Source organism: Myxine glutinosa, chromosome 4 (genome assembly GCF_964187855.1).
Source record: "Myxine glutinosa chromosome 4, kmMyxGlut1.1, whole genome shotgun sequence".
In the NCBI taxonomy this organism is placed as follows: domain Eukaryota; kingdom Metazoa; phylum Chordata; class Myxini; order Myxiniformes; family Myxinidae; genus Myxine; species Myxine glutinosa.
In genome coordinates this window covers 150,049,763-150,071,937 of record NC_136264.1, presented here as the reverse complement: position 1 = coordinate 150,071,937, position 22,175 = coordinate 150,049,763, and the positions used below count along the sequence as shown (strand labels likewise).

Genomic DNA, 22,175 nt, shown 5'->3' with positions numbered 1-22,175 from the left:
GAGTACACAAGGTTTACACTCTGTGAGTACACAAGGTTTTCTGGCCGTGAGTACACAAGGTTTTTCTGTCTGTGAGTACACAAGGTTTTCTGTCTGTGTAGTGAAATCGTATTCGTACTGAACCCGGGGTGATGCTCGCTGCTCGTTGACACCGCTAGGGGCATGACTATAAGACCCGCTGCTGCGGACGGTGCTCCGAGACTTCTCCTGTGACACGTTACATCTGGTAGACTCGCTAACGGTACGCCTGCATAGAATATCCAGCTTGCTTGCATTGAATGTTATGAATGGTCCCATGTGATGTCACATCGTATGCTTATTGTATTGCCTGCTTTACAGGATGATGTTATGATCTAAAATGGAATTAAACCACCCGTTGGACTAAAGTTGTGTGGACCTGATTGGTTTTCCACAACACTTAATTCCATTTTATATCTACCGACATGGCTGGCAACAAGACGCTGGCGGTTGCCGTATTCTGCGCCGACCCGCAAGCCCCGGATGGTGGCTTGCAACTGAAGCACTGGCTCAGAACATTGGAGAATCATTTTGACGAGCCTGAGACCGCGCCGACGGCTGCCGCGAAGCTAGCAACTCTTCATTCAAAAATCGACTACCGGGTGTACAACTCCATCGCGCAATGCGCAACGTATGACCTCTCGATCGCGGAGCTAAAATGGCTGTACATAAAGGAAAAAAGCCCGGTGTATGCACGATATTTGCTGCAAACGCGACGTCAGCAACCCAATGAGGCGATGGACCACTACGCCCAGGAGCTCCGGCAGCTCTTGCTGGACAGCACCAGGGAGCCACGGACTCCCGCGCAGGCTCAGGATGATCTTCTTTTAGATGCCTTCATTGCAGGGGTCTCCTCCCAGGAACTAAGGCTCAAGCTCTTAGAGAAGACCGACCTGACCTTCGCTACGGCACTCGAGCAAGGGAAAGTATACACCGAAGCGGGGATGCAATCGAACACCTATGATCGCACGCGCCTCTTGGCGGGCACTACACTACACGCCCGGCCGGAGAGTGCTACCGCCGAGGACGCGGACCCGCTCGCGGAACTCCGGGATGCTCCGGAGGAAGACCCAGTCCTGACGGCTGCCGTTACGACCAGACCCAAAGCCTTACGCGGGGCCGCATGCTTTTTCTGTGGGGGGCCACGCCATGCCCGGCCCGTGTGTCCGGCACGAGACGCTATATGCCATTTGTGCTCGCAAAAAGGACATTACGCGAGAGTGTGCAGGAAAACGGCACGCGGCTCGCGGCTCATTGAATCGCGCGGTCGCGGTCGCGCGGGCGCGGCGACCTTGAATGGGCTCATTGCGGAGCCCGCGAGCTGAGCCCGCAACCCGGCGCCTTACCCGACTTCGAAGGGGAGGGCCCCTCTCTGCGGGCCCCTGGGCGCTCAGACGTCCTTGGCGGGCGTCACCGGACAGCCACCACCGTCTCATCCTCCTTCGGGCACGAAGTACGTGTCCTTGACCAAACTCCGGGCCACGCAAGGGGCTTTGAAGCCTCGCCAAGCCCCAGCGGAACGTTCTCCTCGTGTCGTCCACGAGCTAACGGTGGCCCTCACCCCGGAAAAGGCGATTTCGAATACTACGGAGGCCTTTTTCTGCCAAAAGTGTCAAAAGGCGATTTCGAATACTACGGAGGCCTTTTTCTGCCAAAAGTGTCAAAAGGCGATTTCAAATACTACGGAGGCCTTTTCCCATCAGAATTGTCAGATTTTGAATCGCGAAACACCGGAATGCTTGGGAAAGCCCTCTGATGGCGTTAATGGATTCCCCATGGTCAACGCAGACTCCGGCCACGACCGCAAAACTGCTGCTGGCATAGGATCCACCCGTGAGGCTTGTCCGACCCATTCGGGGGGCTCAGTCCCGCTCCCAGCAGCCTCGTCTGGCCTGGCTCAAGCCCTTATTCCCCTCATGGTCGAAGGCCATTGTGTTCGGGCCTTGGTGGATACAGGGTCTACGGATAGTTTTATCGACCAGCGACTTGTGCTCAGGCATGGATGGCGGATCTGGAGGTCTACGAGACGGATCTTCATGGCTTCCCAGGGGCTTCGACTCAGCACGAAGGGGGAATGCCGATTGAAACTCGTGCTAAAGGGACGGGTTTTCCCTGATGTACACCTTATGGTTTTACCCGCATTATGTGCTGATATTCTGTTAGGACATGATTTTCTTAAGCTGCATGGACGTCTGGTAATGGAGTTTGGTGGGCCTGACACGCTTGTTGTGGGGGCGGATGATGCGCTTGCGGTGTGCGCCCTAGCGCAAATGGACATCCAGCTGCTTTCGCTGTTCCCCAATCTAACCTCCGACTGCACCCCTGTCGCAGTGAAATCACGGCGCTACTCTCGCGCAGACATGCAATTCATTGCGGACGAAACGGCTCAGCTCTTGAAAGACGGCATCATAGAACCTAGTAGGTCGCCGTGGCGCGCCCAGGTCTTGGTGGTGCGCAGCGAGGCCCATCGCAGACGCATGGTAATCGACTATTCCCAAACGATTAACCGTTTTACACAGCTGGATGCCTACCCCCTTCCGGGGATGGACGCGCTGGTGCAACAGGTGTCCCAGTATTCGGTCTATAGCACTCTCGATCTCCGTAGTGCGTACCACCAGATCCCTATCTCTAGGGCGGATCGTATCTATACCGCATTTGAGTCGGGGCAGCGGTTGTACCAATTTACGCGATTGCCTTTTGGGGTAACGAACGGGGTCGCTTGTTTCCAGAGGGCCATGGATGACCTTGTTGCGCGGGAGCACTTAACCGATGTTTTCGTCTACCTCGATAATCTTATGGTTTGTGGATATGACCAAGGGCACCATGATGCTAATCTGAAGCGCTTCCTTGAGGTCGCGCAGAGGTATCACTTAACTATGAACGAGGATAAGTGCCAATACTCCCTACGCACGATAGATCTTCTGGGGTACACTGTGACCCATGGCTCTGTCGCTCCGGATAAGGAGCGTCTGCGACCTTTGCTCGACATGGCCCCTCCCTGTGATCGGGCGTCCCTGAAGCGCGGCCTTGGGCTGTTCGCCCATTACTCCAAATGGGTGCAAAGTTTCTCCGCAAAACTTCGCCCCCTCGTGGCCTGCGACACCTTCCCCCTGAGTCCGGCCGCATTGGCGGCCTTTGAAGGCCTTAAGGCCGACATCGCCCGAGCCGCCGTGGCGACAATCGACGAGAGCGGCTCTTTCGTCCTCGAAAGTGACGCCTCGGATCAGGCCATCGCGGCGACCCTCTCCCAAGGGGGGCGTCCCATGGCTTTCTTTTCACGGACTCTTACCACCGCTGAGCGGCGACACTCGTCCGTTGAAAAGGAAGCGTATGCGATCGTCGAGTCTATTCGGCGATGGCGCCCGTACTTACTCGGGCGGAGCTTCCAAATCATCACGGACCAGCAAAGCGTTGCGTTCATGTACGACACCTTACACGCCCAGCGCATTAAGAATGAGAAAATCACTCGCTGGCGTATCGAACTCGCCGACTTCTGTTACACTATCAAATATCGCCCAGGGAAGGATAACCGGGCCGCCGATGCCTTATCACGACCGGCTACATGCGCAGGTATCACCTCTTTGGAGGGCCTACGGGTGCTGCATGCCACTGCGGGCCATCCCGGCGTAACGCGTTTCGGTCATTTTGTGCGGTGTGGCAATCTCCCATACTCGATTGACGATATCCGCCGTATCTGTCGTGACTGCGCTATCTGCGCGGAAATCAAACCGCGTTTCTATAACCCTCCCATGGGGACTCTGGTTAAGGCTACGCGCACGTGGGAACGTTTGGCGATGGATTTCAAGGGCCCATTGCCGGTGTCGAGCGGCTCTCGCTATCTGCTCACTATCGTCGATGAGTACTCGCGATTCCCCTTTGCTTATACGTGCGCGGACATGACTGCTGCCACAGTGATGCGATGCTTACAGAACTTGTTCTCAATGTTCGGTTACCCGGCCTATGTCCATACCGACCGGGGTGCGGTCTTCTTGTCTCAGGAGGTGCGCGGCTATCTGCTCCAAAATAACATTGCTTCTAGTTACACCACGCCGTACAGACCCCAGGCTAATGGGCAGATCGAACGCTTCAACGGGATTATCTGGAGGGCCGTCATGCTCAACCTCCGGACCCTCGGCCGGGGCCTCGATAAATGGGCTTGGTCGCTACCTGCGGCGTTGAACTCGATCAGGGCTTTTCTGTGTACGGCAACCAACCAAACTCCCCACGAGCGACTTTTCCACCACCCCAGGAGCACGGGGTGTATACGGTCTTTGCCCAGTTGGCTCGCTGGGCCCGGGCCGGCCTACCTTAAACGGGCGGTTCGCGCGAGCAAGTACGACCCCCTAGTGGACAAAGTGCAGATTCTCCAGGCTAATCCTGAGCATGCTCGTGTGATGACGACTGATGGCCGTGAGACTACTGTCTCCGTCCGTCACCTTGCCCCTTGCGGGGTCGCCGACCTGAGTAGGGAATCGGACGAACCGATCGAACCCATCTATGAGACTATGGCCTCTCCCGACGCTCCCATCGCCGAAAGTCTACCGACCCTTCCCTCACCGCGTCTACCTGGGCCCGACGACTTGGTTCGTCACCCGACCCTGATGGCGCCTCCGACGCCGGGGACACAGGGATACGTGATGCCGTACCCGGGGAATTTCGGACGCGTGCTGGCAGAGAAATTCGCCGCCCGGCCCGATACGGTTGGGTCGACTGATGTTCCACACCCTGTTCGTGCTGACGCTCACTCGCTTTTAGCCGCACTGCCGTATAATTCTGACGGGGGGGAGAATGTAGTGAAATCGTATTCGTACTGAACCCGGGGTGATGCTCGCTGCTCGTTGACACCGCTAGGGGCGTGACTATAAGACCCGCTGCTGCGGACGGTGCTCCGAGACTTCTCCTGTGACACGTTACATCTGGTAGACTCGCTAACGGTACGCCTGCATAGAATATCCAGCTTGCTTGCATTGAATGTTACTAGGGCATGCCCGTACAAAATTATATCCCCCCCCTCTATTTACATGAAATGGTTTGGTCCAAAGCGAACGGCTTGCGAGTACGGTGACAATCCCCCCCCCCCTCTATTTACATGAAATGGTTTGGTCCAAAGCGAACGGCTTGCGAGTACGGTGACAATCCCCCCCCCCCCCCTCTATTTACATGGAATGGTTTGGTCCAAAGCGAACGGCTTGCGAGTACGGTGACAATCCCCCCCCCTCTATTTACATGAAATGGTTTGGTCCAAAGTGAACGGCTTGCGGAGTTTGGTAAAGAAATCGCCATAGCTCGGTAACTACTTGTCCGATTAATTTAAAACCTTGAAAAGGCACATCCTCGGGTCCCCAGCAATATACCTGGCAAGTTTCAAGTATATCGGACTGGTAGTTGTCGAGAAACAGCGGTCGCATACACACACACACACAGAGATTACTGGAATTATAGATAGATGAATGGTCCCATGTGATGTCACATCGTATGCTTATTGTATTGCCTGCTTTACAGGATGATGTTATGATCTAAAATGGAATTAAACCACCCGTTGGACTAAAGTTGTGTGGACCTGATTGGTTTTCCACAACAGTCTGAGTACACAATAATGATCTGTGAGACTGAACAATATATGGGCTGAAGTGCTTGATAGAAGCCACGATAGAGAGAGCTTCAATTTCACAGGGCAACCATGTGATTTGGCGACCACGCAGTGTGGCAATGAAAAAACCCAGCAAGTTTTAGTTTGTTGCTACGGGTCACATGCAGGGTGGAGGTGATGCCATGCTTCTTAACAGCACTGTCTGTGACAACCCAGAGTTGATTGTCTGGTAGTGAGAGGGTAATGATTTCAGTGGTTGCAAGAGCAGATTGCTCCATTTGGAAGCTAGTGTTGAGGTCATCTGTCCACTTGATCCTTTCACTGGACTCACACCCAGCAGTGACAGCGTCCAAGGGGGTTGTGTACAAAGCGCATTGTGGAAGGACTCTCGTAAGCATCTTGTAGGCTCTGATGAATGATTTCATGCCTGAAACCTTTTCTGGTGGAAAGCAGGTAAAGAGAGTGGTGGTCATACGTGTGGGCTAGCTTGAAAGGTGCCCTGAGACCAAATTCATCCCAGAATAGTTGTCTTTGGACAGATGAATCTTTAGGGCAGATATGTGTGGGAAAAGGCATGTAGTACACGTTTCCAGTTGTGAAGGGGCTCTTCAGGACTGTTACCACTGCAGTAGAAATCATCTGCAAGCTTGACGACTACATCGTGACAGGGCATGTACTACACGTTGCCAGTTGTGAAGGAGTTCTTCAGGACTATTACCACTGCAGTTTTTTTTTAACATATGCGTTTCCTGTTTTCATGTAAATTTTCATTTACGGACACTTTCCAATGGTTCAGTGATCTTCCCCGGTGTACCGGCTTCAAGGTCCATCAGCATGCCAAATTTCAGCTTTCGGCACCTGGAAGGGACCGAACATTATTATTGATAAGTTTTTGGGGTAGGGATGAAATAAAATATCTTAGTCGAGATGGGATCATGTATGTTTAGAATGTTCCGAGTGTCACAAAGAAGAAGAACTCACCTCAATGTAGGTAGGGCTTAAGGGATGGAGCGACGCTAATTAGGTAGGGCTTAAGGATAAACCCCAGTGTGTAATTGCCATGTGATTTTTTTCTCCCTTCGTTGTTGTTGCATCACAAAGGGCCGCCTTTGCACTGTAAATGGACTCATTAGCTCACAATGCCGCCGGGACTAACCAACACCCAGCACATTTGCCGATCGGCACGCAAGCCCTGACTCACGGCCTTCAACGTCATCCGAACATCCCCTAACGGAGATTAGACTACGACCCTCCGCCCCCCCCCCCCCCACCACTTGTGACAGGAAGGCCATGCCTCTACCTTCGTCATTGGGCGTCGTGAGGCCTCGCCCTGAAGATGATGATTGGTCGTGGCCATGGACTGAAGTGGTGGGGCGCGGGGATTGGTTGGAGTGTGACGTCATCGTCGAAGATTCGAGTGTAGGAAAAAGATGCAGTTATGCCATCGAGCTCATCTTCTGATCCTGGATTTGATAGTGGAAGGTCGCGTTTTATATCGCTCTCCCTGCGCCTTCGGCGAAGGCCACTGCACTTTGAGCGGTGCGCACTGGCAAGGCGAGTGTTTGAAGCCCGGTGGATCGTGACGATCGGAGGAGGAAGAATTTTGGCCACCGCTCCACGGGTCGGTGGATGCTGCGGGCGCGACTGCACTCCATCTTGTGCGCTTCCTGTGCGATGACTCCCGTTCGACGACCACCAGGCCTTCGAGGGCCGTTTGGGGACACCAGGCTGAGTACCGGCCAACGCACCACACAAACACATTTTCTTTTATTTGTCTTCACTTGTCGTGTCTATGTGTCCGTGTGGAGGGTCCCTCAATTAGAATTTAGTTTTACCTCACCATTTACACTGCATGACCAAAAGTATGTGGACACCCAAACATCGAACATCTCATTCCAAAATCATGGGCATTAATATAGATAGTCAGGTTCACTATGTCAATAAATTATATTTCGTTCAAAATCATGGTAGATTAGCAAACCTATACATTTTTGGAAAGGTTATAACATAAGGAAACTAAAAATCAATGTTTACATTTGGAGAGATACCTGTATGGCGGCCATTTTGGATTTTCAAAATGGCCACTGTAAAATACATATTTTGTTCTATTTCTGCCTCTAATTACCCTAACAACTTTTAAAAATATACTAAACCTATATTTTCAGGGACAAGGAATCCAATGAAAGTATCAAATTAGTGCTATGGGGAATGGTAAGACACGAATCAAAGGTTTTGAATTGCAAAATACTGTCTATATTCGCGATAAGTTGCATAATCAAATACATGTTATCATTTTGTACAGGCAGTTAATAACATTGTTAATACAGTTAATACATAACAGTTAATAACAGTGTCACAATAATTCATATCACCAAACATACACAGGCAGTCAGCAAAATCATATATACACATGCAGTCAGTATAACTTCACATCTACACAGGCAGTCAATGACAAAATATACACAGGCAGTCAATGGCATCAAACATACACGATTACAGAATATGCTATTTAGAGTTCGTCATAACTGTCCTGTGTGTCGTATCCGACAATATAGTCCGCATCGTTTTCACAGTCCGTTCCACACAAGCAAAGGTCGGTCAAATTGATTGGCAAATCGAATTGGTCGAATGGTCGATCGAATCGAATTCGATGAATCGAATCGAATTGGTCGAATGGTCGATCGAAGCGATTGGTCAAATGGTCGAATTGGTCGAATGGAATTGGTCGATTGGTCGAATTGGTCGAATTGGTCGAATTGAATCGGTCGGAATTGGCAAATGTAAACATTGATTTTCAGATTTTCCATGTAATAACGTTTCCAAAAATGTATAGGTTTGCTAATCTACCATGATTTTGAACGAAAAAACATAGTGAACCTGACTAAGAGTTGGTCCCCCCCTTTACTGCCAGAACAGCCTCCACTATTCTGGGAAGGCTTTCCACTAGATGTTGGAACATTGCTGCAAGGATTTGCTTCCATTCAGCCAAAAGAGCTTCAGTGCGGTCGGGCACTGATGCTGGGCGATTAGGCCTGGCTAACAGTTGGCGTTCCAATTCATCCCAAAGGTGTTCGATGGGGTTGAGGTCAGGGCTCTGTGCAGCCCAGTCAAGTTCTTCCACACCGATCTCGACAAACCATTTCTGTATGTCATGAAATTTCTGTATGCATTGTCAGGCTGAAACAGGAAAGGGCCTTCCCCAAACTGTTGCCACAAAGTTGGAAGCAGACAATCGTCTAGAATGTCATTGTATGCTGGAGCATTAAGGTTTCCCTTCACTGGAACTAAGGGGCCTAGCCTGAACCATGAAAAACAGCACCAGACCATTATTCCTCCTCCACCAAACTTTACAGTTGGCACTATGCATTTGGGCAGGTAATGTTCTCCTGGCATCCGCCAAACCCAGCTTAGTCCTTTGGACTTCCAGATAGTGAAGCGTGATTCATTACTCAAGAGAACGTGTTTCCACTGCTCCAGAGTCCAATGGTGGTGAGCTTTACACCACTCCAGCCGACGCTTGGCATTGCGCATGGTGATCATCGGCTTGTGTGCGGCTGCTCAGCCATGGAAACCCATTTCATGAAGCTTCCAATGAACAGTTGTTGTGCTGACATTGCTTCCAGAGGCAGTTTGGAACTCAGTAGTGAGTGTTGCAACCAAGGACAGATGAGTTTTACGCACCACATGCTTCAGCACTCGGCGGTCACGTTCTGTGAGCTTGTGCGGCCTACCACTTTGCGGCTGAGCTGTTGTTGCTCCTAGACGATTCCACTTCACAATAAAAACACTTACAGTTGACCGGGGCAGCTCTAGCAGGGCAGAAATTTGACAAACTGACTTGTTGGAAAGGTGGCATCCGATGACAGTGCCACGTTGAAAGTCACCGAGCTCTTCAGTATGGCCCGGCCCATTCCACTGCCAATGTTTGTCTATGGAGATTGCATGGCTGTGTGCTTGATTATATATACGTACCTGTCAGCAATGGGTGTGGCTGAAACAGCCGAATCCACCAATTAGAAGAGGCGTCCGCATACTTTTGGTCATGTAGTGTATTTCGTTTGTATTACTCTTGCATTTGTTTTCATTAAATCATTATTTGTCGAATCTTACTTTTCTGGTATTATGGATTTCGCTGTCCCATCTCTACGTCTGAATCGAATAACACCTGCGTGTGTTCCCGATCAGCTAAGGCCTCAAACCTTCCCATGTCCTTTGCTACCGCCAAGTTGGATATACGCCTCGGAGTTAAAGCTCGTTTTAGTCATTCGTCCTCTTGGTGTCTTAACCCGGGGACACGACAATATATCAGTCGGTCAGTCAGTGGTCAGAAAGAGCGTTATATCTATATAAATAAAGGAGGAGTGTCTGTGTGTGTGTGTGTGTCTGTCTGGATGTCCGCTTATAACTCAAGAACTACATATCGGAGAAAAGTTTTAGACACAGATTCGGAATCAGCATAAAATTCCGGTGGTTATAGGCTACTTTTTATTTTAATATCAATGGTTTAAAAAACCGGGCCAGCTGCAATTCCATGGTGTAGTTTGTGGCGGCGCTATTGCCCCTTTCCGATCCCATGACGCATTGCGGTTCCGATTCGCGATAAGGTCTATGCGCTATCACCGACACTTTTCCACCTTTTCCATACCTTTTAATCGGATTTCCCTTATCGTCCATCGTAACCACATTACGCTTGGAAACACTAGCAGTATCCTTCTTCGGACCCATGGCTAACACAGACACAGTAAAGGAATACTGTACGTCGCCTCTGTTTTGAATGAGAATCAGCAGTTGCGCGTACGTACAGTATACTGTACGTACATATTTATATATTTTTAATGTGCTTTTTATTGTATTTTAAATTGTTTTTTAGCTTCTTTTATTGTTAATTTATGTACTATTTTATTTATTTTAAATATATTTTTAAGGAAAACAAATGTTTTCACGTCCGTAGGAGTGACGTAATGTCGCACATAATGACGTTCGCTGCCCGGTCATGAAAGAAATTATGATTCTCTTGACAAAGTGACATGAAGATCAGGCAGTAAACCTCCCAACTGAGTTTCTCAGCAGTCGTCAGCCTCAAGGACTCCCAACACACAGGTTGATTCTCAAGGTGGGAGCACCAATCATGCTTCTAAGGAATCTTGATCCACCAAAGCTGTGTAATGGAACACGATTGACAATCCAGCAAATGATGCCGCATGTCCTAGAGGCAACCATCCTCTCAGGACAATACAGAGGAGAGAAAGTATTCATTCCAAGGATACCACTTATTCCACCTGACCTTCCATTCTCCTTCAAGAGGATTCGGTTCCCCATCCGGCTATGTTTTGCTATTTCCATCAACAGGGCGCAGGGGCAATCAATGAAGGTTGTAGGCCTGAACTTCACAGAACAAGTGTTTGCCCATGGCCAGCTGTACGTGGGCTGCTCGAGGGTTGGAAAAACCAAGCAATCTTTATGTCTTGGCACCAAGTAAGAAAACCAGAAATGTTGTATACCCAGAGGTTTTGAGAAATTGAAAATTGAAAAAACGTCATGTAGGAAATATACTGTGATATTGCTCTAAAATATACATGTTCTTTTCATCATATATTTGTATTATTCTTATTCAACCCGGGCGAAGCCGGGTACCTCAGCTAGTATTAGATATGGGTGCATATAATCATGTGTATAATCATGATTAATGTGCATGTGTAATCATGACCGTGCATGAGTGTGAATGTATAACAACGGTGTGTGCATGTACTGTGTGTATAATATGTAGAATCACGTACAACACAATCTCGCATAATTACGCGTGCAATCACGTACAATATACATGCATACGTGTGCTTGCACAATCATAACGTGTGCGTGCGTGCGTGCGTGTGTGTGTGTGTGTGTGTGTGTTTAATATTTATTTGTTCAAATTCATACATGGACGCAATCGACATACAACACACACTGTCATTGCAAATGGATGCAGGGATGGATACTGGATAGGGAACTACCGTGATTCAAAGAAAGATATAGGAATGGTTTCACATAATCATTTATTGTGACCAACCCTACCTTGTTTACATACTTTTTGATATATCATCCTCACATCCTTTTACATTAAAAAATGTTTTGATTACCTGTTAAAATATACAGTCACGTGAAAAAGTAAGTACACCCCATGTAAACTTTTGACTTTTTCAACATATTTCAACATACAGCTATTTAATCTTCATTTCAACAATATTGATAGATAAAGGTGATATAATATAACAAATATCATGAAACATTTACATTTTGTAGTCCATTGTATAATTTAAATAAACATAAATGCAAATTTCGCATGTGGAAAAAGTAAGTACACCCTTGGCTCTAATAGGTGGTATTGCCCCCTTTGGCAGAAACAACCTCAAGTCGGCGTTTCTTATAACTGTCTACCAGTCTCTGACATCGACTGGGAGAAATTTTTGCCCACTCCTCCATGCAGAATTCTTTCAGCTGTGCGATGTTTGAGGGGTTTCTTGCATGCACAGCTTGTTTCAAATCCCCCCACAACATCTCGATGTGATTTAGATCCGGGCTTTGACTTGGCCCTTCCAGAACCCTCCATTTCTTTATTTTCAGCCATTCCTTGGTGGATTTACTGGTATGTTTTGGGTCATTGTCATGTTGCAAGGTCCACCTTCGGTTGAGCTTCAATTTTCCGAAAGATGGCCTCACATTATCCTCAAGCACCCTCTGGTACAATCAAGAATTCATAGTGGATTCTATGATGGTAAGCTGCCCAGGCTCTGATGCAGCAAAGCTGCCCCAAACCATAATATTTCCACCACCATGCTTTACAGTTGGTATCAGGTTAAAAATATATATAACCACCTTTAGAGGCCATTTTTCCCCGCAAGGCGGGGGTTGGCCTTTTTCGGGAACCGTGGTTGTTGTTGTTTTTTGGTCCACTTTTTGAAGCAATGTTTTACGGCCGGATGCCCTTCCTGACGCCAACCCTTTTCGCCGCCTTTAACGACAAACAGGGAATTACCAGTGAACTGGTACTCAATTAGCGGACCTCGGAAGGATGACAGGCTGAGTCAACCCCCCTGGCGTTAATTCAGCGATCGACCGGGATTCGAACCCAGGATCCTAGGATCATAAGCCGGCACCCTAGCCACTAGCCCAACACCAGGGTCCCATTGTTACGGAACCGGAGAGGGCTTCCCTCGTTGCCCTGCGGAGATTAACCCGCCGTTCCTTCTACTAACCACTCTCCGTTCCTGGTCGTCCCAACGCTCCCTCCCGCCCGCAGCGCCGCCAGGGTATTCGGGCCAGAAAGTCGGAATGGCCTTCCCGGGACCTGAGTGCAACGCTCGGTCGTGAGACAGGGAAGAGACGGCCGTTCGAGCTACGGTTTTAGGTTACCGAGCGGGTTTAGTAACCCGTAGTTCGAACCATTAACAAACTACACCCGATTCTAACGTTGGCCAAATCGCACTATGCTAAATCAACGATGGAAAGGACACGACGACTGGGAAAGATGAAACGATGCAAGGGGGTACAGTTCTCAAGACCTCCGGAGGAGGGTGTAATTACAGTGGTGGAGAAAAGGGGTAGATTACAAGGCAGAGTGAGGTAAAGACACAGAAAAGATGGGCACTCAAATACAGGCTTATTTAAGCCCAGACAGACCACGGACAAACGGACAAGGTAGACTCACACAGGGATTGATGGCAGGAATGGACAGGTAGGTCGATGGCACAAGGTGCACCTTGGCTCGGGGACAGGATAAGGCACGGTCCAAAGATGCAGGGAGGTCTCACAGCGCTCGGAGGGTACGTCTTGCTTGCTCCAAGCTCAGCGCGCATCTTGTGGTCAGGTTCTTGTGGTCAAATGTGGTCAAATATCAGGTTCTTGTGGTCAAATGCTGTCTTTGGTTTTCGCCAAACATGTCTTCTGGTACTGTTGCCAAATCGCTCTACCTTTGAATCACCTGTCCAGAGCACATTGTTCCAGAAGTGCTGGTCTTTGCCTAGGTGTTCATTGGCAAACTTTAGTCTTGCCCTGATGTTCTTTCTGGACAGCAAAGGTTTCCCCCTGGCACACCTCCCATGTAGATCAAATTTGTGCAGCCTCTTTCTAATGGTAGACTCGTGCACTTTGACATCAACAGTGGCAAGAGCTACCTGTAGGTCCCGTGATGACATTCTGGGGTTCTTAGAGACTTCTTTCAGCATCTTGCGGTCTGCTCTCGGGCTGAACTTGCTGGGTCGGCCTGGCCTGAACAAGTTGACAGTTGTTTGGAATCTTCTCCACTTGTAGATAATTTTCCGGACAGTCGAATGATTGATTTCAAATTGTTTACGATCTTTTCAAATCCCTTCCCAGACTCGTAGGCATCTATAACCTTCTTTCTGAAGGCCTCAGAGAGCTCTTTTGATCTCGGCATGGTGACGCCGCACACTTCAACAACAAAGAGCAAACCAAACTAAATGTCTGAGGTTCAAATAAGACAGGTTCCTCCAAGATCCTCTCCAAGGATGTTCTAATCATTTGCACCTGAGCTGGTGCACCTGATTCTAATTTTAGGTATTTGAAGTAGTGATAAATGTAGGGGTGTACTTACTTTTTCCACATGCGAAATTTGCATTTATGTTTATTTAAATTATACAATGGACTACAAAATGTAAATGTTTCATGATATTTGTTGTATTATATCACCTTTATCAATCAATATTGTTGAAATGAAGATCAAATAGCTGTATGTTGAAATATGTTGAAAAAGTCAAAACTTTACATGGGGTGTACTTACTTTTTCACGACACTGTACATCTTTCCACATTTCACCCTAAAGTCTTTCCATTAAGCTCATGGGTTAGTTTGCATGGGCAGCTAACCTCCCTTATTGAGCAGTGTCTTGGCATGTTCAAAGAGAGACTCAAAGACATCGAAGGTCTTCATGATCACTTCAATGTCTCACCTTTTTATCAAGATCTTTATTGTAAGGTCAGTCTTATCTGCCACTGGTAACATGTAACCCAATGCTATGTACCTGCCGCATGGTCTGGTTGTCTGCGACTAAACCGACACCCCTTACTGTCTTTGCTAGTGGGGAGGATGACTATGACACCCTTCCAGGACCAAAAACAACACCTGGCAATGAGCAGATGAGTTTCTGTGCAGAGCCAACGGCCATCCAGTCAGGAGATGGTGTTGAAGGAACTGCGCTCCAACGCGAGTCGAAAGAATTGACGCGACCAAAGACGGAATTCGTCCGAGTTGCTTTATTGAAACAAAACAGCTCAGGTCTTCTGACAAGCCCGTTTATCGGGCAGCAATATATATACACATTTATGTCGGGAAGTTTGCCTGGCAAAAGCTATACCGGGCATGCCCGGGTGTCAAGGGCGAGCCTTGGAAAGGCGAGTCTGGACCTGCCCTGGCGTGTTTGGCTGTGGCCTGGCAAGTCGAAGCTGGGCGTGCCCGGGCACTCTGGACGAGCACTGGAAAAGCGAGAGCGGGCATGCCCGGACGCTCTGGGCGAGCCCTGGAAAGGCGATAGCGGGCATGCCCGGACGCTCTGGGCGAGCCCTGGAAAGGCGATAGCGGGCATGCCCGGACGCTCTGGGCGAGCCCTGAAAAGGCGATAGCGGGCATGCCCGGACGCTCTGGGCGAGCCCTGGAAAGGCGAGAGCGGGCATGCCCGGGAAAGACGAGACCGGGCGTGCCCGGGAGGTTCGGGCGTGCCCGGGAACAGTGAGTCCGGGCATGCCCGGGAGAGGCGCGTCTGGCCGTGTTCTGGCCGGTGCAAGGCGATTGTGTGCATCCAGCGGTAACCGCTACAGTGTCTCCTAAAAAACACCCATCTGGTTTGGACCGGTTCACATCATACCAAAGACTTTAAAATGGGACATGCCGCTTCTTTGCTTGACGTTCTGCATTTAAAAGGATAGAGCACGGACAATCCCCATCAGTTCGCATCCATGGGGAGGAGGGCAAAACCCTCCTGAGAAAAAAAAAAACATTCCTGAGTGGGTGCGAAAAGCGGCGCCACTGTTATGACGTCACTGGTACCCAGAGTATCCAAGGAAGTGACGGCACTTCCCCCAAGCTCAGTGGCTGTGTTTAGCGTTTGTCTCGGCATATATGTCCATGTGTGTCTGTCAGCTCCATTATGAGCCTTTGACCATGTATTAAAAAAAAAAGATCCTCGAGAAATATGTAATACCGTTTGTGGCTGCTTGGTAAGATCAATGCAGTTTGGTTTGTTTGTTGATGGTAAAACAGGTCTGTACATTCATAGCATGACATGGTGATGCTGCAGCAAATACATCACGTGATGTTCTTTTGCCGTGTAGGACTGGGGACTTGGTGTATCGCTGGTGTAACTACAGGTGGATTCCAGTGATGGGAGCTCTGAAGCAAATCAGTGTGAATGGATCTACTGTGTATGGTGTTGACAACACAGGGAACGTTTACCGCTATATCCACGGGAGCTGGTTCATGACTACCGGTAATATTACTAATAGTAGCGTGTTTTATACATACCCCGCCCTCATTGTTACCTATTTATTATAACTAGAAGCACCCGCTCCCTGTGGTAGCCGCCAGGGGGATCATGTTATTATCTTTATGATTATTAATACTATACAGAGTACCCCCAATACGGGCAATTTTTGTCCAACCATGCAACACGTTCTTCTGACACGTCCCTTTATTTGGGCAGTGTATAGGCAACAGACTGCTGCCTCGATCGCTCCCAATAATGAAAATTAACCCTGGTTATATATGAAGCGAAAACATGCGACTGCTTACGTGCATAAATAATACATTGTGGTTATTTTGCTCAGATAATTCAAATTGCACCCACCCTCCCCCCAAAGGAAGAAAATGCCGAGAATGAAGAAAAATAACAAGTCAGGAGACGACGATGGTTCACGAACGAACGGTATTCAATGACAAAGGACAGACTATAACCGAAACAGGCCCGGACAGGCCAGGCCCGGAAATGTCAAAACAAAGGTTACTAACCTTGAAATGAGATAGAAAATAATGTATAATCAGTTGTGAGGTTAGTTTTTTTTTTTGTTTTTTTTTTGTACACAGAATCGAGGCTCGTGAAAGAGCTTACATTTATCACAAAAAAAAAATCAAACAGACAAACAAAATATATAAAAAGAGGGAGCGGTAGACAAGATGGGAAGAGAAGGGGAAGCACACAAACACAACATTTGAGAGCAGGGACATCGGGAGATGTGTGGGAGGGAGAGGGCTTGGGGGGGAGGAGGCGTGGGAAGGGGGTGGGGGGGGGGGGGGGTGGGAGAAGTATAAAACACAAGGACACCAAGGATTTCCAGGAAAGAAGTTGGTATTTCAAAAAAGTGGATTTGGGATGAAATTAGCGGGGGTAGAAAAGATCAAGGTTTTGGATGGGGGAAGATCAGAGATAGTGGTGAACAGCTGTTTTAAAGACCTGGAGGGAGGAGTGGGATTGAAGAGAGTGAGGGAGTTTGTTCCAGAGGCGGGAGAAAAGAGGAATGAAGGAGTGAAGGTGAGCAGAGAGTCTTGATTTTGGCAGTTTAACCGTAAGAGGATTGCAGGCAGATCTTGTGCGACTTGTAGGAATATTTGGGGGACAGAGCCCAGAGAGAGCTGGGGGGGGCAAGGCCGGAGAGGAGTCGGGAGAAGACGGAAAGACCACCAACCTGCCTGCGGTGAGTGAGTGAAAGCCCCTCGGAGTTAGCTTCATCGCGGGAGATTCCAATGATTCTGAACGCTTTGGTTTCAACAGCGTGAAGACGAGCTAGGTGGGAGGCAGGAGCACCAGCCCAGAGCGGAGAGCAGTATTCCATTGAGCTGCGGATGAAAGCCTTGTATGTGGTGAGGAGCTCAGGTGTGCCAAGGAAGGACTTCGCACGACGGAGGATGCCCAGTCGGCGACTGGCTTTGGAGGCCAGATTTGAAATGTGGTTTTCCCAGGAAAGATCATGGCAGATAGTGAGAGCCAAAAGCTTGAGTGACAGAACTTCTTGGAGAGGATTATTCAGAAAGTGGATGGGAGGGTTGTCCAGTCGGTCTTTTCGGAGAGACATCGTAAGAGTGTGAGATTTGTCAGGATTGAAAGACATGTTCCACTTGTTTGCCCAGTCTGTGATTTTGTCCAGGTCTGCAGAGAGTGAGGAGGCTGCAGACTGCCGATCTGAGGGATGAGGAATGGAGCGACAGAGAGTAGAGTCATCAGCAAAGAGATAGAGAGGATTTTCAAAAGAGTCAGAGAAATCATTGATGAAGACCAGAAAAAGCACAGGGCCCAGAACACTGCCTTGGGGAACTCCAGCCTGAACAGGAAGAAGAGATGAGAGAAACCCATTCAGGGCTACACGTTGACTACGACTAGAGAGGAAGTCCGCCAGCCATGCGTGGAGATTTCCATGGATACCAAAGGAGGAGAGTTTGGTGAGCAGAGCAGGGTGCCAGACCGTATCAAAGGCACGTGATATGTCAAGGGAGACAGCTCTAATTTCCTGTTTGGCATTGAGGACCTCCATCCATTGTTGAGAAAGCAGAAGCAGCATGTCCAGAGTTGAGTGACCTGGTCTGAAACCAAATTGATGATCAGAGATCAAGCCATTGGAGAAGAGGAAAGATTTCATATCCGAAGCAATGATGGATTCCATGACTTTGCTGATAATTGGGAGAAGGCTGATTGGTCTCTACTTGCTAGGATCTGTTTTTGCACCTTTTTTGTGCAAAGCGGTGATGTTGGCTGATTTCCAAGCAGATGGCAGATGACCTTGAGCAAAAGAGAGGGTGAAGAGAACAGAGAGAGGGAGTGAAAGAGTGGACGAACAGGATTTTAGGACACGTGGGCTGATGCCGTCAGGTCCAGTTGCAGAATCAGAGTCGAGGGTTGACAGAAACTTTTCCACCTTGTCAGGAGGAAAGGACACAGAGTCCAGGCGCAGCTGGGTACGACTGGGTACGACTGGGTACGGTGGGTACAGAGAGGGATGGGTTTGGGACACAAGATTTAGAGGAAAACACAGAGTTGAGGCATTCAGCTTTTTCACGTGCGAAGTCAGCTGTGTCGCCGTTTGAGGTGAGGGAGGGGATGGAGGGGGAACAAACACCAGAAACAGATTTGACCAGACGCCACCAGGATTTGAAAGAGGGAGACAGATAAGACAGTTCGGTCTTGAGAACGGAGAGATATCGTTTCCTGGCTCTCCTGAGGGTGGACACACACTTGTTTCTGGCTTTGTGAAAGGAAATGAGATTTCCTTCCGTTGGATTTGCTTTCCAGGAGACGAAGGCAAGTTGTTTCTGGGCAACAGCCTCACCACAAGATTCCGTGTACCATGGACGGGAGGAAGGGTATGACAACTGAAGACGAGATGGGATAAATCTGTGCATGAGAGAGAGCAATTTACTTTGGAAGAATTCCCAGGATGAGTTGATGTCAGAGGCGGTAGAGATGGGAGACCAGTCCAGATGATTGTTGGCTGCTTGAAGACCGTGCCAGTTGGCCTGAGTGAAATGCCAGACTCGTCGACGCTGAGGAGGCTCTCTGAGGATGGTCAGAGAGATGTCCACTTTAACAAGCACATGATCAGATGAGCCGATTGGAGCAGAAGAAGAGCAGCAGACATTTTCAGGGAAGTTAGTCATAACCAAGTCCAGAAAAGAAGATGCTCCGTTGACTGAGATCTGGGTCGGGAAATTGACAGATTGTGTCAGTCCCAGTGAGTCGCAGAAGTCCTTTGTTGAGGACCCATGGCTGGTGAGAGAGGTACCCACACCCAGCCAACTGGCATGGTGACAATTGAAATAACCACATATGAGGAAGAGAGAGTTGGGATGGGTCGATAGAAGTTGGTCCATATTATCAGACAGCGAGATGTCGATGGAGTCATCACTGTTTGGTGGGCGGTACAACACACATATGAACAAGAGGTGGGAGCGAAGGGGAAGCCGTAGCCAGAGGCATTCCTGGGGGTGAGGTGGAGAGAGGGCAGTGCAGGGCGAGTGAGGAAGAGAGTTTTTTTAATAAAGATAGCAACCCCACCTCCAGGACGAGGCTCAGGTCTATCATACCGGAGGAGGCAGTAACCTGGGAGAGATACCAAGGAATCAGAGACATCATGAAGGAGGAAAGTTTCTGTTAAGCAGATCGCGTCTGGTTTGTCAGAAGCAACCTGTATGGAGAGATCAGTCAAGTTTGAGCGAAGGCCCCGGATGGTTGAGGTCCATACCGTTAATGAAGAGGAAGGGGGAGCATCGGATACAGAACAGGGGGGGGGGGGAGGGCAGGGTAAGATGTGGAAGAGGAGGAAGAGGTAGGGAGAGCTGTTGAAGGTGTGTCAGAGATTTCAGAATAGCTCGGAGAAAGGGAAGGATGGGGCGGACAAAAGGTTTGATGGTGATTGGGTGAGGCACAGTGAGGTGTTATTTGGGGAGCGGGAAGAGCGAGGCAGAAGCTTGGGGGAGATGAAGGTGAAAGTTGGAAGGGGGAAGAAGCGGGGAGGACGCTTTGAGGAGGGGTGAGAGGGGAGTCTAGGAGGGTTGGGGCGAGGGAGAGTCTCGGAGGGGAGGGGTGTGGGGGGAGTTTAGGAGAGAAGGGGCAAGGGGGGAGATTTGAAAGGGATGGGTGATGGGAAGGATTTGGAGGGGAGGGGCAAGGGGGAAGATTTGAAAGGGATGGGTGATGGGGAAGATTTGGAGGGGAGGGGCAAGGGGGAAGGTTTGAAAGAGATGGGTGATGGGGAAGATTTGGAGGGGAGGGGCAAATGGGTAGATTTGGAGGGGAGGGGTGATGGGGGAGATTTGGAGGGGAGGGGTGAGATTGGATTTTAGAAAGTGTACGATTAATGGAAAACGAAAATTTCTTGCAAAATAAGTTTCTTGTGACCTTCGAGTCAAAAATACGTTTGAGGACGCTGGAGGAGGGGTGGAGTCTAGGAGAGTTTCGGGAATGTCGAAAAGAGGAACTGTAAGAGATGGATTTTTTTTTTGGAATGAATAGATTTGGTTTGCAAGTCGAAAGCATCCTTTTATAGAAGAAGAACAAAAAGGTGTTATAATATATGACAGAATACAGTACTTCAGGTGAAAGTTTAAACATTTTAAAATTGAGCAGTGAAAACTATCTGGGGAAATGGAAAATGGAAATGGGGGTGAAACACGAGATCGAAGAACGAACGAACAAATGAGAAAAACGAATAAACGAATGAAACAGAGAAGGGAAAAAAATTTTGGGTTTTGTTTTTTGTTTGAGTTGAGATCTTAAACAAAGAAGTATGGGGTGAAAGACTGGGACAAAAACAGAGAACGAAAGTAATTGCAGCACAATCGACAGACCGCTGAGAGAAAAACAAAGCCTCAAGGTCAGACACGGTAGCCCACTAAGCCTCAAAATACGCGACACGAATTAACTGACGATTTTGTATAAAGGTATGAAAAATTAACACCGAGAATCTTACTAAGGACACACTGTAGGTACACACACCGAACGATAAATACAGTTTCGACAAAAACACAATTGTGAAAAAATTACTTAACTTCGAAAGCGTGAGCGCATGGACAGCTTCGAAAAGACGTGACCTCGCCGACAAAGATCTCGCGAGATCTCCAAGTTAGCTACACAATACCGAAAATTAGGTGAAAATGAAATGAAAAAAAAATAAAATGAAAAAAAAATGAAACATCAGGGCTTGACACATGTCATTGGCCTAACCAAATATCGAAACCCCTGTCAGATTCCACCAAACCCCTCGGAGAAGATGTAGCTTGAACTTGATTACCCCCTAAAAAGACATTTTTCGGGCATGGCTCCGCCCACAATGGCCGCAATACGCGCACTTTAGGCAGGACACAACTAGATCATGATATCAACCTCCCACCCAAGTTTCATCAAGATCGGATGATATCATCGGGTAGTTATGCTGCGGACAGACAGACACACACACAGACAGACAGACGCACACACATGACGAATATAGTGGTCACTTGATAACTCGTGAACCAATAATTCAAAACTTGATGGAATCAAATGAAACGTGCACATGCACAACTTTAGGATTCCCTCACTAATCCCTGACAGTTTCAGCTTCCTACGTCAAATCCCCTCGGAGAGGTAGATGATATATATACACAAAGAATTAAGTTAAGCACCCCTACACAACGAATTAAGGTAAGCACCCCCTAATATATATTCTTTGTGTATATGTATACATTGGCATATATTCTAAGGTATGTGAGATCAAATAATGATTGGTATGACATTAGCAATTATCCATTGATGAAATTGAGTGATCAAAGTGAAAAAAAGTGATTGGTTGAGTCAGTGATCCGATCACGTGGGTCCTACACACGTTATTGACGCAAAGATCGCTAGAGGTCTTCTCAGAACAATGACTGTACGTTAGAAAACATAAACGTCATCCACACTGTCCGTGATGGACCTATAGCTCCATACTTAAATTGAGGTGAAAATATGCCTAAAATTCCCAAAAAATTTCACCTTAAATTATTCAGAATAAAATATTGAAAACGGCATGATTGTTATGTTTTTATGTGACCATAATATCACTTCTCCAGAAAA

General features: G+C 48.3%; 1 long non-coding RNA gene across 1 annotated transcript in view; it reads left to right on the top strand.

Moving 5' to 3' along the window:
• The window catches only part of LOC137425391 (uncharacterized), a 71,978-nt gene that overhangs the window by 17,106 nt on the left and 32,697 nt on the right, over positions 1 to 22,175 (top strand). Inside the window, exon 3 of the long non-coding RNA XR_013623228.1 lies at positions 15,934 to 16,088. This is a non-coding gene — a long non-coding RNA (uncharacterized LOC137425391). The remainder of the gene's footprint in view (positions 1 to 15,933; positions 16,089 to 22,175) is intronic.